Source organism: Oryctolagus cuniculus, chromosome 9 (genome assembly GCF_051225735.1).
Source record: "Oryctolagus cuniculus isolate XC-2025 breed Fujian yellow rabbit chromosome 9, ASM5122573v1, whole genome shotgun sequence".
Classification (NCBI taxonomy): Eukaryota; Metazoa; Chordata; class Mammalia; order Lagomorpha; family Leporidae; genus Oryctolagus; species Oryctolagus cuniculus.
The window spans coordinates 17830795-17845351 of record NC_142875.1 but is presented as its reverse complement, the minus strand read 5'-3'; the positions used below and the strand labels follow the sequence as shown (position 1 = coordinate 17845351).

At 46.6% G+C, this 14557-nt stretch overlaps 1 non-coding gene across 1 annotated transcript; it reads right to left on the bottom strand.

Annotated features, from left to right (window-relative positions):
• Window positions 1-1609: 1609 nt before the first annotated feature.
• TRNAF-GAA (transfer RNA phenylalanine (anticodon GAA)) lies at window positions 1610-1682 on the bottom strand. Its single transcript has one exon. It is a non-coding gene; the product is annotated as a tRNA-Phe (tRNA).
• Window positions 1683-14557: the final 12875 nt, after the last annotated feature.

Genomic DNA, 14557 nt, shown 5'->3' with positions numbered 1-14557 from the left:
TACTACCCCTCCCCCAGAGGCCTGCACCTGGTCTACTGAGGACCCCCAGGACTGTCTGAAATGAACAGCCACTCTCACCATCAACACCCAGGTCTTTAGACACCTCATAGCCAGTTGCACTCCACCCAGGTTAAGTCTGTATCCACAAAACTGTCCTCTGGCAAGGACCCAGTCAAGGGCCCCTACCCCCACGGAGCCTCTTGATTAATCAGACAAAAGCATTTAGTTCCTTCCTAAAACAGCCCTCATGTGTGTGACATCTTAAGGACACATCTCCACAATATTCCCATATAGTAACACGTGGGAGGCCGCAGATGGTAGATGCTGGCCATGCATTCCATTTTATTCTTGCAAACCAAGAAGAGCTATTAGGCATAACATGAGAAGGATGACAACGTACTTCATACAGTGGATACGGAGAGTGAATAATGCCTGGATCTTAGTGGGTGGTCAGTGTTTAATGTCCACTTACTAAAGGAATGAATAACTGAGCACACACAGCACTGTCAAGAAATGAGTTGCTTCTCTCTCTCAAAACACTAAGCGAGAACATAAGGAAGACCTAAGGCAGAAAGCCCACTAATGACCGTCTCATCTACCGGCCAGCACCTTACCACCGCAAGAAACTGCCTGCTGCATTCTCCAGGGGTCCCGTAGATGACATTCCTTCTTCCCATCTTGCAAACCTACATCCCTGCTTGCTGTGGCCCTGGCCAGTTAGACAACACATACCCCAAATGCACCTTCATTTTCTTTACGGCACCACCCGGTTTGGCCTCAGGTGGGCTCCCACGGGTAGCTCGGGAAATGGATCCTCTCGTGTGTCCTCTCTCACACACAGACACTCGGCGTGAAAGCAAAGGCGCTCAGGGAAGCCTGTTTCGCGCATGTGTGGAAGTCGGAGTTCACCCTTGCAGGGAAGACCCCAGGTCTCACAGAAACCGTCTCGGGACAGGGGTCTTGCACACCCAGCACGTGGGGACCAGGGGGCTCGGCCCCGAGCTGCCCCGGAGCACCCCCAGCGTTTGTTCAAGCGCCCCAGGATAGGCCTCCCGCAGTTCCACACTGAGGACCTGCCTTCCTGACGAGCTCCCGGGGACCACACTTTGAGAACCAATACAGCTGTTTCCAAGGTTAGGGGAGCTCAAGGCAAACTGGTTAATGGCGCCGGAACCAAGCCCGGAGCCGGCCCGCGAGCGCCACGCACCAGGTCCGCCACGCGTGCGGGGCCGGGTGGGCTTCAGCTGACCACCCAGCAAGCTGTCGCCTTCCCCTTAAGTCTCTGGTGCTCTGGGGAACCCGAGTTGTACTTGGTAGACGTAGTCTTCCTCATCCCCTACACTCCAGAACTTTCCACAGCAGCCGCCTTTCCCACACCCGCGCTCAACGCGGTGGCGCGGCGGGATTTCACGGCGCATGCGCGGCGGAGCCGCCGGAAGTGGCGGTGGCCATCCGCCGCTCTTCGGCGGGCGGCTGGGACGCACCTTTGGACATGTCGCTCGCTCTTCAAAGCCCAGCTTTTACTTGGGCTGGAATGAGTGAGCTAGGACTAACACAGACGGAGGATCTTAGGAAGTTTGAGTCTTTTCTGAGTAAAACTAAAACGTACTGCCGAAACCCGGGATCGAACCAGGGACCTTTAGATCTTCAGTCTAACGCTCTCCCAACTGAGCTATTTCGGCTCGCAACTTCGCCGTTCTTTAAGAGGTTATCACTGAGGGTTCCCCGCCTGAACGCCGTCACTTTCCGGCGGTGGTTTGCTGCAGAGCTTTTGTCTGTGTGTTAGGAGGCGGGAACGCCCGGTTCCATCCACGACCGTTGCCCGGGGACCTCCCTCACCGGGCCACCCGCTCGGCCGGCCACCGCGTCGCTGGTCACCGGCCGCGCGGGCTCCCCGCCGGCGGGGTCCGAGCCCCAGCGGGGCGAGGCTGCGACCCGCCGGCCCCCGCCTGCCTGCCGCGGCGCCCGTGCCGCCGAGCGGGGAAGCAGAGGCAGGGCCGGGTCGCCGGGCCGCTCCCTGCCCCGCAGCCTGCAGCCTCGCTGCGCTCTTGGGTCCTGCAAATGCCCGCCGCGGTTGGCAGCCTCGCAGGGACTCTGCCCGGCCGGCACTCGGGGAGCCCACGAAGGCCCGCCGTCCCTGCCGCTTCCTGCGCCGGCAAGTGTCTGACGAGCCAGCCGCGTACGATCCACAGTGCGCAAGCATTCTAGTGGATTCGTCTTTCCCTTCGATTAAATTAGAATTAAAGTCGAGGATCCTTAGCCCTTTAAAAACACTCATTAGGGGCCCGTGCTGTGGCGTGGTGGGTAAAGCATCCCATATGGACGACGCTTCGAGTCCCAGCTGCTCCACTTCTGATCCCGCTCTCTGCTATGGCCTGAGAAAGCAGTAGAAGATGGCCCAAGTCCTTGGGCGCCTGCACCTGCGTGGGAGACCCAGAAGAAGCTCCTGGCTCCTGGCTTCGGATCAGCACAGCTCCGGCCGTTGCGGCCATCTGGGAAGTGAACCATTGGATGGAAGACCTCTCTCTCTCTCTCTCTCTCTCTGCCTCTCTTTCTCTCTCTGTGTAACTCTTTCAAGTAAATAAATCTTTAAAAAAATACTCATTAGAGCTTCTGGATGGATGGAAGGAAGGAAGGAAGTGGATAGAAGTCAGAATGGACAGGTGGGTGGATGGGTAGACAGGTGGATGAATAGAAGAAAGGATGGATGATGGATGGGTGGGTGGGTGGGTGGGTGCATAGATGGAAGAATGGATGGGTGAGTGGATGGAAGGAAGGATAGATGGACGAATGGCTGGCTGGCTGGCTGAAACTGTGAAACAAAATTAGAAATGTTCGCATAGCTACTGATAACGCAAGCTTCTGGCTTCCAAAGGAAATCTCTTTTTCAAAAGAGTTCTTTGTTGTGCTGAATCCAAATAAATGAAGTGTTTGTAGTTTAAAAGAAGTCGATGGCTAGGCAGGGGAGATGAAGAGAGTTCTTGGTTGGACAGAATTCGGAGAACAGTTCCAGGGGTTTGGAGTGGCAGGAGGAGAAATTTGGGGCAGCCACTCCCTTAAGTGTCATACATAAAGAGATGGGAAAAGAGGACTTCGACAGGCTCTCTTGTGTGTTGTGAATACAGTTGCCTTCTATATTTCTCCTCAAAACACTGCAGGGGAAACTTGAATTTCTGCCAATAACTCCTTGGGCTGCCCAGTAGGCTGGATGTACTGTAACTCTTAGTGGGCTGAATCATAAGATAGCACGACTTCTTAAATTGTACAAATGTTGCTGGCGCTGCGGCTCACTAGGCTAATCCTCCGCCTTGCGGCGCCGGCACACCGGGTTCTAGTCCCGGTCGGGGCGCCGGATTCTGTCCTGGTGGCCCCTCTTCCAGGCCAGCCCTCTGCTGTGGCCCGGGAGTGCAGTGGAGGATGGCCCAAGTGCTTGGGCCCTGCACCCCATGGGAGACCAGGAGAAGCACCTGGCTCCTGCCATCTGATCGGCGCGGTGTGCCGGCCGCGGCGGCCATTGGAGGGTGAACCAACAGCAAAAGAAAGACCTTTCTCTCTCTCTCTCTCTCTCACTGTCCACTCTGCCTGTCAAAAATAAATAAATAAAATTTTTTAAAAAATTAAAATTGTACAAATGTCCCCATGTTAAAATCTAGGAGGCCTCTCCCAAGCTATGTAAGATGTGATCGGGTGACATGGTGAATGGGGAGTCTGGAGCATTATGGTCACCTTTCCTGCTAGTCAAAGTGAAAACCAGTGGCTCCACGTGTTGTCACCTGGAAAATCAAAACCTGGATGATTAGGGAGGTAGTGGTACGTTTTGGTGGAATTTGGGGTGGGAAAGGGGAAAAAGAAAAGGTCTTGGGTCAACGAGGAAATGAAGGAGGTGGGGAGAGCAAGAGAGGAGGGAAAGAAGACTGCAACCAAAGGACAGCACATTTCAGAACTTAAAGTGAAAAGATTTCTCAGCAAATTGTGAAATCCTTGAAACTGCATTACACTACAGATCCTTTGTTGACTATGACCGATTTTAAAATACGAGACTTGGATAAGTGGGGTGGCCACACACCCCAGTTTGCTCAAGCCAGCCGTTTATGAATGCTGTCCCAGAATCCACCATGGTTAACACCCCTTTCCCTGTTAAAAGTGAGAAGTGTCTCGAAATGACTGGAAGAGAAACGACATGGTCACCCAATTTATCCACTTGGAGAAAAAGAGCCTAACCTTGCTGAATGCCACTTGTCCCACTTTTAGCGTAAAGATTTTGAACACCAGCCCAATATTAGCTGTTGCTGTATTACAGAAAACCTGCAGGTTTCTGGGCCTTCGTACCATGATTCCTGCACTACACAGCTTGCTGCAGCAAATTCACAAGGACACTACAGAATAGTTTACATTTTTGAAGGAAATTTGTCCTATTTTAGTAGGTCACCCTGCAATTTTTTTCAGGGAAACCTCTCTTTGCAAAGCTAGGTTTTTACAGCAGTCATAAAAAAAAAAAAAAAAAAAAAAAAAGCAAGTGCCTGTGAAAATCAATGAGGAACAGGATATCAGGGCTGAGGTGTCCAGTCTTCTTCCAAGGTTGGAGAAATTGTGCACTGCCCAAGGAGCACACATCCTGTTGGTCATTGTGGTTGTTCAAGAATAAAGTGAAAATACAACTTCTCTTTCCACTTGTGTGTATAGTTTTTTTCAAGTGGCTACAAAGTTGTTGGACATAAGTACTTATTAAGTTGTTTGGGCCTGAGTATTTAATAAAAGGAACTGCTCAGTAATTCTTGTTGCCTGTGGGCACTGGAAAAAATGGCTGAGACATTAGTAACGTTGTGAATTGAGAAAGTTTGTGAATGAAAATTGTTAATGACTTTGGGAGAAAACTGTGCTTTACTCAGCAAGGTTGCAGAGGCGCGAACCGTCAGAGCACCGTGGAGACCAAGCACCATCGGCTACAGTGAAGTGCAAATCTGTGCAAACATGTTGCCGGAGGAAGGAACGAGTGACAAAGCAGTTGGCAAAATGAGGACAACAATGTGGAAGACACCATGTGGAAAAAGAAAGCTTGCGTGGGCTGCAGTCCTGTCTTCTAAATTAGCCTGGGGATTGTGGCCAACTCCAGCCTAATTACCTATGATAACTATGAAAACTAATTATGAAAACTAGCAGATCTAAAAATAATAAAACTAAAGAGGTTGTTTTATGGAGTTAGGGTACCTTTTACACTTCAAAACCACTGTCAATTGATTTCTGTCCTTAACTTTACTCCCAATACCCCACAGCACCAAAACCAAACAAGCAATTATTTTTCTTGTATTTGCCTCTGATTTTAATCAGTATTTCTCAAAAGTGTTAAAAAATAATAATGGGGCCAGAGTTGTGATGCAGCAGTTTAAGCCACAGCCTGTGAAACCACATCCCCTAAGAACCCTGGTTGGGGTCCTGGTTGCTCCACTTCAGATCTAGCTTCCTGCTAATGTACCTGGAAAAAAGTAGATGATAGCCCAAGTGCTTGGTCCCTTGCCACCCATGTGGGAGACCAATAGGAGTTCCACACTTTTGACTTGACTTGGCCCATTCCAGGATGTTGTAGCCATTTGGAGAATGAACCAGTGGATAGAAGAATCTCTCTCTCTCTGTAATCTGCCTTTCAAATAAAAATAAATAAATAAATCTTTGAAAAAAAAATGGTGAGGGTTACGTCAAAAAGACATAGGAGCGTGTTTGAAGGGGCTCTTACTGGCCAACACTGGGGCAATCTGAGCATGCACATAGAGTAACAGGTGCAATATAATAAAAACCCTGTGAGTGCAATAATTGGGTATGGTGGTCAGGTCAGAGTGAGGAGTGAGGACTCTTGCTTATAGTTGAATTAATTGTGCTGACTGATAAAGAATGGAAAGGATGGTGGCCTTGGAAATCACCAATGCCCAAGCATCATAGAAAAGCTAGATCTGAAGTGGAGCAACCAGGACCCCAACCAGGGTTCTTAGGGGATGTGGTTTCACAGGCTGTGGCTTAAACTGCTGCATCACAACTCTGGCCCCATTATTATTTTTTAACACTTTTGAGAAATACTGATCTGATCCAGCTCTCTGCTATGGCCTGGGAGAGCAGTAGAAGATGGTTCAAGTGCTTGGGACCCTGCACCCACTTGGGAGACCTGGAAGAAGCTCCTGACTGCTGGCTTAGGATTGGCCCAGCGCCAGCCATTGTGGCCATTTGGGAAGTAAACCAGTGGGTGGAAGACCTATATCCATGGAAGACCACTCTCTGTCTCTCTGCCTCTGCCTCTCAAACAGATAAATAAATATTTAAAAAGGAAAGAAGAAAGAAGGAGAAGGGAGGTGAGGAGAGGGGAGGGGACAGGAGGGGAGGGGAGAGGAAAATTATCAGATGCTAATTCTAGGAGAACATTCAATGAGCCCAAAAATTTCTGTTAAGCCATCAGTGCATGTCCTTAAAATGCCTCTCCACAGATTGCTTACAAGTTGCAATGAGGAAAATATCAGCTATGCAAGTTAATAAACTGCCACCTGCAGTGCTGGCATCCCTTGTGGGTGCCAATTTGAGTCCCAGCTGCTCCACTTCCCATCCAGCTCTCTGCTATGGCATGGGAAAGCAATAGAAGATGGCCCAAGTCCATGGACCCCTACACCCACATGGGAGACCAGAAAGAAGTTCCTGGTTCCTGACTTCAGAATGGCTCAGCTCCAGCTGTTGTGGCCATCTGGGGAGTAAACCAGTGGATGGAACACCTCTCTTCTCTTTCTCTCTGCCTTTGCCTCTCTGTAGCACTTTAAAATAAATAAATAAATATTTTAAAAAATAAAGAACCTGGAAAATGCCTTCATCAGGTCATCAAAATTGACATTACCAAGGAATGACATTCAGACATCCTGTGCCACCTCATATGACAGCCTGAACAGGTTGCAACACACCTGAATAGTGTTCCAGCCAGGGATGCATAACCTGAATTTATTCAGGAGGCAACATTAAACAAATCCCAAATAAAGAGCCATTCTAATAAACAACTGGCCAGTAGTCTTCAAAACTCTTAAACTCATGAGATCAAGAAAAAGTTGGGAAATAATTTCAGATGCAAAATGACTAAATAAAAATGGAAACTGAATACCATGTGTCATCCTGGGATGGTTCCTATTCTGGACAGGGGAACTGATTTAAAAGATGTTATTGGGGGCCGGCGCCACGGCTCACTAGGCTAATCCTCCGCCTTGTGGCGCCGGCACACCGGGTTCTAGTCCCGGTCGGGGCTCGGGGCGCCGGATTCTGTCCCGGTTGCCCCTCTTCCAGGCCAGCTCTCTGCTGTGGCCAGGGAGTGCAGTGGAGGATGGCCCAGGTGCTTGGGTCCTGCATCCCATGGGAGACCAGGATAAGTTCCTGGCTCCTGCCATCGGATCAGCGCAGTGCGCCAGCTGCAGCGTGCAGGCCGCGGCGGCCATTGGAGGGTGAACCAACGGCAAAGGAAGACCTTTCTCTCTCTCTCTCTCTCTCACTGTCCACTCTGCCTGTCAAAAAAAAAAAAAAAAAAAAAAAAAAAGATGTTATTGGGACAGTGAATAAAATTGTCAAATAGCTGTAGATTAGATTAAAGTGTTATGACAATGTTAAGTTTCGTGAAGTTGGCAAACATGGGTAAGAGAGTATCCTTGTTTTCAAGAAATACACATTAAAGTATTAAGGGATAAGGGATTTATTTACACTCAAACAATTCTAAAAATAATAATGTGCATATTATCTATGTGAATACATATATACACATATAAAGTATAAAAAAAGTAAATAATGAAAAACATTAAAAGTTCTTGAATCTGAGTAAAAGAGAAATGGAACTTATTTATAACTTCTTTGTACCATTCTGTAGCTGTTTTAAAAATTTGAAACATATTTTTAAAAAAATTTTTTTTGGCAACCTTCTGGAGCTAAGCCAGCTTCAGTTAGAACCATAGCAATGCTGGTGTTAGAAGGGAACTTGGAATTTTGTGAACCTAATCCACAAGTTTTCCTATCAGGAAACTGAGGCCCAGAAACACGGTAAGTAACTTGCTCAAGTCTACTGTGCACATATTCATCTGCTCTGGCGCCTATAACAGAATCCCAGAGCCTGTGTGGCTAGAACAACAGAAATTGATTTCTCACACTTTGGAGACCGCGAACTGTCTGATCAAGGTGCTGGCTGATTGGGTTCCAGGTACAGGATCTGCCTTCCAGGCTTGCAAGGGCTGCCTTCTCTCTAATGGCTTCTCCTCTGTGCACACTCGCAGAGAGGTAGAGAGAATGACCTCCTTCAGTAAGGCCATCAATCCTATTGTGTTAGGACTATTACGACCTCTTTAATCTCAATTATCTTCCAAAAGCCCTATTTCTAAACGCAGTCACACTGAGGGTTAGAGCTTCGACCTATGAATTCAAGGGTGTGGGTAAGGGACAATAATTGGATCCAAGGCAGTTACACAGTTTGGTACAGAACTCACTGCTGACCTATAAAACATATTCTCTATCTGTCATCAAATGCTCTTAATTCTTTTTAAAAAATAAAGATCCTATTTCAATTAAAAATTGGCATGAGAGGGGTCGGCGCTGTGGTGTAGTGGCTCCCATTTGGGCGCCAGTTAGAGTCCAGACTGCCCCACTTCTGATCCAGCTCTCTGCTATGGCCTGGGAAAGCAGTAGAAGATGGCCCAAGTCTTTGAGCCCCTGCACGCACATGAGACACCCCGAAGAAGCTGCTAACTCCTGCTTCAGATCGGTGCAGTTCTGGCCATTTAGGGAGTGAGCCAGTGGATGAAAGACCTCTCTCTCTCTGCCTCTCCTCTCTCTGTGTAACTCTTTCAAATAAATAAATAAATCTTTAAAAAAATTGGCATGAGGTCATCTAAAGTCAAAACCGAAATGGGGGAGGGTTGGCAGTAGGGCCCAGCTTTTTCTTGTATTACTTTGTGTGTGTGTGTGTGTCTTTGCATTTTGAAGTTTTCTGTGTGTAGAAAATAATACCTTTTCTTGGTGGATATAAAATGATTTCTCCAAAGTTATATATAAAGTTTTGACTTAAGGGAAAAGTAAAAAAAAAAAAAAAAAAGCTAATAGATTGCAAATATCACTAGTGTGCTGAATTGATCCAAAAGAAGTTAATTTATTTAAGGCCATTAAACCACAAGTCGATGAAGCCCTTATTGTTTTTTGTTTTTGTTGAATCACATACATCAATATAAAGCCTTTGGGTATACTCACCAGGCCAAAAACAATTAAGTAAATTACACTCAAGAACAACCTACCAGGCTTTTTATATGTTCTAATCCAATCCTCCCACATCCATCAAGCAAACACCTAACCATGTGGATTTTGCACAATGCCCTAAAGGCCAGAAAACTTGGATCCCAGAACATGAGTTTCAGGGGTTTGGGTGCTCTTTAGATACTTCTTAGCTTAATTGCTTCCCTCTGTCTTTTGATGAACTGTGCCAGCCTCCAAACTCTATCCTTGTCCCCCTTTCCCATTTTCCCACCCCTTCCGTATCCAGCAATTAGGGATAATGCCTGCTTATTCACCCAAAGAAATCGGAGGAAATAAATTTAATACAGGAGTCTCCTGAACCCCTTGACAATAAAAAAATTCAGAAACCATAAATAAACCCCTATTTTCCTTCACCCCAGTGGAGGTGCACAAGGTGGTGTTCAGTGCTCAGTGGCTAAAAAAAAAGGCCAGGAGAGAGAGGCCTGTGTGCAGTGGCCATCTTATTCTTGCTTCTGCTTCTACTCAGCTGCCAGTCTTACAAAAGCATAAAAATCAAGCGTGTAAATACGACTTTTTATTTTGCTTAATACATAGTATACAATCACTCACCTTTGTTGAAAATGAACAGTTAAATTCTGCAGTTTCAAAGACTTGGAATACAGTTACCCTACCTTGTATTCCACTCCAATGAGATTTACAGTCCAATCTTTAACTTTACAAGGTCAACTTAATAATCCGTCATGACATATGTTGAGGGATAAAAATGTCTTCTTTGTCTTTTATTCTTAACTTTTAATTTCCCTTTTGAATCAGGCTTTCAGTTTTGACCTTCACAATTACTAAGGAAAATCAGATTGCGGTAATTAGAATATTGCCGTAACATCATCTAAAACTATGGTCTGATTAGTCCATTAACTTAAGCAACCACAATTTCAACTCCTGAGAATGTTAAATGGATTTCATTCTAGCTGTGTGGTACACTATTCTTTTTTATGAGAGCTGAAATATCTGTGGAGGCAAAGGGAGTGCTGTTATTTGGAATGTTGCAAGGGTTTAAAACTCTGAACTGTAGATAAGGTTAAAAGAAACATGCGTTTTCTAAATATTAACACTTGGAATTTTCATTTGATTTCTAATATCCAACTAACTAAAATGAAGACTTCTGCTGTGGAGATTTTTTTTCCTGGCAAAGAAAAATTACTTTATATTTTCACCTAAGTTTATTGTTTCAAAAACAAAACAAAACAAACAAACAAAAACAAACAAAGGAAGACCAGAGCTCCAGGGCCACTAATTAAAGTTTAGAATTTTTCTAGAAATAGAAAGGTGTTTCTCAAGGGCTTTTTTGGCCTCCTTTATTTAGCATTTCAGCCTTTTAATCTGGGAGTGCACTTCCCCTGTTCCCGTCTAGTTGACTCACAACTATTTTCTGCTTTCATTCCAAGTCAGCAGAGGAGGGATGAAGCCAAGTACAGAGCTTATGAGACCTTTAGCTGGATGACTTTCCAGTAGCTTAGAGAGAGAATAAGAGGAGTGAGAGTTACAATTGCTTCATTTTCTCCTCAAAATTGACTTTATTAAATCAAGATGATGCAAGGGAGTTGCCATTTTCTGAATTAAGGGATAAACAAGTTATATTGGAACTAAAGAAAAACAGTGTGTTCTGTCACTGGGTAATACTCGAAGTGTGTCAGTTGGAATATACAGAGTTTAGCTATAAACACAGCTGTATTAGAAATACTGTGAAAAAGCTATGAGCGATTCGAAAAACAATCCCTTAAAGACTGGCATTTGAGGATCAAACATCTGCCTTTCTAAACAATAACAACTACAAAACATGAACAACATCAGAAACAAGCACAAGACTTGCAAGATTGGTTGCCCTCTTTCTTAAAGGGTGGAATTCCAGGGGGGAAATGGGCATCATGTAGTCAGACAATGGAGTGTGAAAAAGGCAGGGGTTCTGCCTGGCGACGGAGATGGATGGGGTGACGTGTGTGTGTGTGTGTGTGTGTGTGTGTGTGGAGAGAGGAAGGGTGGAGAGAAGCTCAGAGACAAAGGGACAGCGACAGAGACCTGCTCCTTTAAAACTACTGTTGCAGTTGATTTCTCAACAATGTTGCAGTGGATTTGTTTCTGAGAGGAGGAGCATGGTGGGGGCAAGAGGCGCAGAGTCACCACACAGACCCCGGGAGTTGGGAGTCGGGTGAAAGCGGGCTTGAGGCAAGCAGCCTGCAGACTCGTTTATTTCAGTTGGTACAACATCTTATATAGCCAAGACCAGCCAATCTGGTCAAGGGGCAGTCTATGCCCCAACCAATCACAGCCTGTTGCTGGGCAGTTTCCAAAGCCATCCAATCACAGCCTGTTGCCAGGCAGTTTCCATTGCCAGGCGGGTTTCAAAGCCATTCCTGAGTAACTGACGCTCGCTTGCCAGTGGCCACCTTGGCATGGCCTTCTCACTCCACCACATTCTACATGGATTTTAAACTTGTACTTATTTATTTGAGAGGCAGACAGACACAGAGATTGAGCTCCCATCTGCTGGTTCATTCCACAAATACCCACAAAGCCCAGAGCTGGGCTGAGGCCAGGCTGGAGGCTGGGAACTCAGTCCAGGTCTTCTGCGTGAGTGTCAGGGGTTCAGTCACTGGAGCCATCACCACTGCCTACTCCAAGCTGGAGTCAGGAGCAAGAGGCCAAGGACAAACCCAGGCCCGACCTCCTTCTCCTTTGAAACCCTACAAAGATGCCCGGAGACACAGAGGTGATTCCACTCCCAGGAGTCCAAGTGTGTGTGTGGGGGGGACAAACCTACACACACATAAATCCTGTAAGTAAAGCGAAGGCAGAACCTCCACATCTGCAGGCAAGGTCAGCTCTGGTAAGCAGGTGACATTGAGGTGGGGTTTTGAAGATTGGTCAGGAGTTCTTCAAGGAAGAAGGTGCACTTCTGGAAAGATGGATTTAGCCACCCAGAGGCACTGAGAACTCAAAGGCCTGGGCAGGCCTGGGCGTCCTAAGGCTGCTGTGGCCACGCGTGAACGGCTGTACATGGAGCTGAAAGGCGTGTATGGAGCTGGGCGAGTTGCCCTGCGGAGTGTGAAGCATGAGCAACAGGGGACCAAAAAATATTGTTAATGTCAAGGAGTGGTTAGATTTACAAGAATTTGAGACTGGGGAAAAATAAAGGGAAGATGTGAAATGTAACCCTAACCCTGCAAGGGGAGGGGGTCTTGGAGGCAGAGAAAGCAGTGGGGAGAGTGGTACAGAAAGTAGCAAAACGGGCAGCAGCAAGAACCACAGAAGAGAGGCCAGATTGCCAGGGTTGCTAAGGGAGGCTCTATCAGGTTCATGACTGGACCTGAGCAGTGAGAGAAAGAACAGGGAACGACGGCATCAGAGCTGCTGGCTTCCGGAAGCATGAGTGGTTACACAATTCAAGGCTGAGGACACAGGAGACAGAACAATTTGGGGCTGTGGGGAAGACAGTAAGTTCTGTTACATATCCGTAAAAGTTGAGGTATCTTTTGGAATCTAGATGAGGGGATCTAGCAGGCCATGGATACTATGTGCCTAGAACCTCATTAAAAAAAAAAAAAAAAAAAAAAAAAAAAAAAAAAGGCGTGTGCCAGAGAAAAGAGATGTGGGCGTCCTGGTCAGCATCAGAATGGAAGGTAAGGGTTCAGGAATGAATGGAATCATCCAGAAAGCCAAGTAAGTGTTGGGGCCAAGGAAGCAGTGCTGGGTGACATTGTCACCTAGGGCAGTGATTTCCACCAGCACCGGCAGCTGGAGGAATTTATAGTTGTCACAACAGGTGTGATGGATGGCTAGTAGTGGCTAGGGATGCTGCGAAACATCTTAGATAGCATAGGACAGCCTCCTACAGCAAGAATCACTCAGCCCCAAATGTCAACAGTGCCAAGACAGAGAACTCCCAGCTAAAGGAATGGGCAGAGAAACACGAAGCCAGTAAGAAAGAGAAGGTAAAATGGTGAGAGAGATCAGATACTGACACTGCTGCTGGCACAGGACAAGAGTGCTTTTTTAAAAAGATTTATTTTATTTATGTGAAAGAGTTCTGTAGAGAGAGACGTAGAGACAGAGGTCTTCCATCGCTGGTTCACTCCCCAAATTGCTGCAACAGCCAGGGCTGGGCCAGGCAAAGCCAGAGGCCAGGAGTGTCTTCAAGGTCTTCCATGCAGGTTCAGGGGCCCAAGAACATGGGCCATCTTTCACTGCTTTCCCAGGCACATTAGCAGGGAGCTGGATCAGAAGTGGAGCAGCCAGGACTCGAACCAGTGCCCATATAGGATGCCAGCACTGCAGACAGAGGCTTAACCCACTATGCCACAGCCCCAGTCCCAATTATGGATAATTTTTAAGATTGGTTTAGTTTTCCAACTTTTCTGCAATGAGCATGTATTGTTTTTGAAACAGCTAACAGATAAATTCTAGACATCTGACCTGAATTAGCTGTTTGCTAGCAGGATAAAGTCCATGTATCAGAGAGTAACAGACCAGGCCCTCCCTCCCTTGCCAGGCCACCCCCTTCCTCTCCAGCCTCATCTTCCCATCTCCCATTGTAGAGCAGCAGCTCTTATTACAGAATTGCTACACCTCATACCTGAGTTTCTGATTCTGTAAGCCAGTGGCAGGGCTCAAAAACTTGCATTTCTATCAGTTCACATGTAATACAGACACTGTTGGCCTGGAAACACATTTTTCAAAATTATTATTGAGGTAAATAGACATAAAATGTACCATTTGGACCACTTTCAAGTGTACAGTTCAGACACTAGATATATTTACAATGTTGTAACACTATTCCTATTATCCACATTCCAAACTTTTTAATCACCCCAAATAGAAATTCAACATGATAAACAATAACTCTGCTTTGTTCCTGCCCCTAGCCTCTGGGAAGTCCTCTGGCTCTAGGAATTAGCCTGTTCTAGGTAGCTCACCTAAGTGGAATCACATCCTATTTGCCCTTTGTGTCTCGCTTACTCACTGAGCAGAATGTCCTCACGTCAGCCATGTTGCAGCATGTGCCAGAATCCTCCATAACAAGCGTTTGACCTAGCGGTTGACACAAGTTAGGTCACCTGCATGTTAACGCCCACCGGAAAGTAACCATGGTGGAAGAGGCGCTGAATATTCCAGCAGAGAAAATGATTTAGTTGGTTAACGCTGGCCAGCCTTTATCACCACCCACCCCAGAACTATGCTGGACCCCTGAAAGAAGTATGCATAACTGCAGAGAGAAACCCGCTCTTGGGGCTGACAGCATATATTCTCACTATGA